The 4,348-nt window shown below is 37.2% G+C and overlaps 1 pseudogene; it reads right to left on the bottom strand.

Moving 5' to 3' along the window:
• Positions 1-236: 236 nt before the first annotated feature.
• Positions 237-1,574, bottom strand: LOC135226255 (KRAB-A domain-containing protein 2-like; annotated as a pseudogene).
• Between the last annotated feature and the right edge of the window lie 2,774 nt (positions 1,575-4,348).

Genomic DNA, 4,348 nt, shown 5'->3' with positions numbered 1-4,348 from the left:
TTATATATCCTTGCCCGCCAGTGGCTCTTGCTGTTGCTGTTCTAATCGATAGCAGATATCAGGAACCTCTTCAGACTTTATCAGGGGCTGTTTGATTGCACGTAGATCAGCTGCTGTAAATTTTGGTCCAAGAATTCTCTCCCAACAACCTACAGTGTGTAGTCCATCTTGTTCCTTGAGGACAACCACTAACAGATTTTTAGGATCTGTTGGACCACTATCGATATCTGGGACCCTCAGCATAGCACACTGACCAATGGATAATGGCTAAGCAGGTGTTTGCCGCGTCTTGTCATCCATGTTGCTGTCTCAGATTGTCCTAGATTAGCTGAAACACGGATCTTCTGGAAATTTGTAGCTACTGTTTCTGCCCCTGTCTCTGCCTCTGCCTCTGCCTCTGCCCCTGTCTCTGCTTCTGCCTCTGCCGCTGTCTCTGCCTCTGCCTCTGTCTCTGCTTCTGCCTCTGCCCCTGTCTCTGCCTCTGCTTCTGCCCCTGTCTCTGCCTCTGCCTCTGACTCTGCCCCTGTCTCTGCCTCTGCCTCTGCCTCTGCCCCTGTCTCTGCTTCCAGAAATAACTCAAGATCTTCCTCGGTAAATAGAGCTGTACTTGGCAGGATAGATGATACTAATCCAACCTGTGGATCTTGTCCAAATGCAACTTTGAATGGGCTGTGGCCAGTTGTTTCATGATGGCTGATATTAACTTGCCACTGAACAAACTTGAGACCTACTGACCACCTTCTGCTGTTGTTTTCCAGTATCCAAATGGTCAGTTTGTCCTGGATCACTCCATTTAGACGTTCAACAGCGCCTTGGCTTTGAGGATCACGTGGTCGTCCAGTCACCAGCTTCAGCTCTGGCCATAGCCCTGAAAACTGGGCGATGATGGCATTGTCAAACTCCCGTCCGTTGTCGGACTATAAAATAGCAGTTGCCCCAAATGTCAGAGATATATCTAGTAGATTCGCTGCAACCTCTTCTGCTCTTTTTGATGTAAGTGGACGCAATAAACAAAATTTGCTGAAATGATTTACATATGTCATGATGTACTTGAAGTCTGCATCAGGTACTGTTTGAAAATTTATAAGATCTATCTGGCATCTTGAATGGATATCATGACTGTGTACCAGTTTTACTACCAAACCCTTTGGAATTTTTCTGGCATTCTTTTGATGGTAGTGCTCACAGAATGAAATGTAGAGGTAGCATACTTCTTGTGTGATGTTTGACCATTTCTTTTTCACTTCCACAATTGTTTTTTTACCACTTCCATGGCCAATAGCTTCATGGGCTGTCTTAACAATACCAAACACTTCTTCTAGAGATGCATCAAACTTGAATTCATGTTCATTTGGATCTTTTCTCCTGCGAATTAGTTGGTCAGCATTGCCAACACGCAGGACTTCATAACGTTTCTTGAGGTTATAGTCAAATGTAGATTGGGCTCCATAAGAATTAATTCTTAACAAATCCTGTATCTACTAATCACGCTGGATGGTGGGCTGGATGACAGCATTCTCAGCCTTGCAGTCCAGTGTTTGATGCAGCTTAAGTTCAAAGGCAGCTTGATCCATAGTGCATATATACGGGTTCTGCCTATGTATAGTATGGCAACCCGTTGAATGTTTATTTCTTGCGACTGTTATACGCAAGCATACTGTTTCTACTTCCCATTCTCGTCTGAGTAACATCGAGGTAGAGATATTTTCTAAATTCCCATTTGGTATCTTCTTCAGTATAGGGGAGATGACTCAAACTCCTGGTATCAAACTTAACAGTTTTATTACAACTCCATCACAGGAGTATAGGAAGAGTGAATTCAGACAACTGCTCTGATTGAAGAGAAGTAGAGATCTAAAATTACAAGTCTTTCACTAAGATCGCAGACAATAGCTATCTCAGCATATACAACATACAGACATACAAACATGTGACTCGGAAGTCACGTGTTTCCTCTGCAGGTGATAGGTCACCAACTTTCTCATAGGAAGGCAAATTACACAGGCAAATGCAAACCAGGGCATTGCAAGCATAGCACGGCAGTGTCTAGCTTACGTCTTATTATGAATACTTATCACACTCCTATCTCACCAGTGAACCTTTAGGTCATGGGGTTTTTTTATATATATAAAACATATTCAACAATAATGTAATTTATTACATAAATGCTCGGTCAGCTACAGACCAACCACTGAACATTAAAACTTACTTCATATATGATTCATAGGAGTGTGATAGTATATAATTAGTCCTAGCTACAATACATAATAGAGATACTCATAAGTAAGGAATAATGCATGGAAAATACAGATCCATGTATAAGATAAATGCATATGAACATGTTATATATACTGTTAGTCATGAGGATACATACACAACAGAAAGTACTGTCGTTCTGCCGATAATTGCATGACATAAGAATTACATTCTAAAATGCATATGTGGTTAAATGGTACCAAAATGTGATAAGAAAAAAGGTTAGCATGTATGCATGAATGGTTATGATAATAGGTAACTGTTTAAGAATAGTTGTTACCAGATAGAGATATAGATATATAATTCAGATAAATGTGCACATCATATAGATCCTAGGTACGTACACGCACCAACATTTTAATATGTAGGGCTTCAAATGATTTTTTATTAGGTTCCCTACCCAATAATGATACTGATATTTAAGTTTTTTCATTTATATATGTAAATTATAAAATATTAAAAATATATATATATTATATATATTATTCTATATATATATATTTATATATATATATTATAATATTATACATATATATATATGATATATATATATATATGTATATATATATATATATATATATATATATATATATATATATATATATATAATATATAGCCTTACATATATATATATATTGTATATATATATTATATATATATTATATATATATCTATATATATTATATATATATATATATATATATTATAAATTTATATATAGTATATACTATATATATATATATATATCATATATATATATATATATATATATATATATGTATATAAATACATACATATATATATAATATATATATATAATATATATATATATTATATATAATATATATATATATATATATATGTACGGAATGCAATGTCTCGGAGTGTCGGAGTTTCTTGTTATACATTTTGCCAGCGTACAAACCGCTTTTCACACAAACACAATTCCAAACAACATTCCTCCAAGTCAGATGAAATGGCCAATTTCAAATAGCTCTAATATTAAACGCTTTCGGCGTCATAGGAAAATTGTCTGGGCGGGGCACGACGTTCCGTTGAAGATCCATCTGTGTTCGCCTCAACCTATGCCAAGCAAATATGTTAGCGGCAATGAGAACCACCACCGTAAAGCACATAACAGCCAGCAACGTGTAGAATTGCAGATCCTCCTCAGCATGATAAGTCCTTGACGTGTGGTCATCTCAGCTAATTTCGATAATTGATGGACCACTTCGCATTTTATGGAAGAGGTAAGGCGTGGATGATAGTACTCGTCCACGAAAAATTCGCGAAGTAAGCTCGTTCTCGGATGATAGTGTTAACTCCACGGACCGTGTAGTTTGTTGCCGTTCCGATGCATCCGTCAGCAGCGACGAACATCCGGGAGTAGGCCGTTGATCCGTCTGGACACACGACTTGAAATCCTTCCTCGTCGTATCGCATCCACGATCCGTTATTCAGCCTGTAAGTGAACTTATACTCGTCAAAAGGGTAGTTTTTCCAGACAACCTTCGTGTGTATGGGAGAGAGAACCGTTTAGCAGTAGGCCTAACTCGTATGAATCCATTGATATATGATGGAATTCAAAGGAGTCAGCTGTACAAACTTTATTATTCATGGCATCTGAACAGTGAGTGAATTTATCTAAGCCCTTGATGACCATATATGTTTCCTTATTAGGGGAAATCAATACGTGTCCCATCAAATTGGATATTACTGAACTTGAGTTATTCATCATGAAAGTTGGGAACGGTGCAATTTTGTATGCTTGCCAGGCATCAGAAGAATCAAAGGGAATGGTAATCATGAACCTGTAATTCTCAACGCTTACTGATATTAAACTATAATAAAACTCTATCTTATGGGCATCTAACAACGGAACATAACCCAGTTTCTCTCGTCCGTTCTCCAAAGTTAAAGTCACATCTTTAATAGGCAAAAGATGTGGCGAGAGATCATCTGATTGATATTACTAGAATGTTCGTTCACCAAAGTCATAAGTTGATTAAGTGATGATAATTGTTTACGAATTTCGGAAAAAACTAATTCGTTTTCATGTTGCAAAAACTCAATTCTCTTATTCTGATCATTA

Source organism: Macrobrachium nipponense, chromosome 14 (assembly GCF_015104395.2).
Source record: "Macrobrachium nipponense isolate FS-2020 chromosome 14, ASM1510439v2, whole genome shotgun sequence".
Classification (NCBI taxonomy): Eukaryota; Metazoa; Arthropoda; class Malacostraca; order Decapoda; family Palaemonidae; genus Macrobrachium; species Macrobrachium nipponense.
Note: the sequence above shows the minus strand (reverse complement) of the source record. Positions and strands in the feature narration are given on the sequence as shown.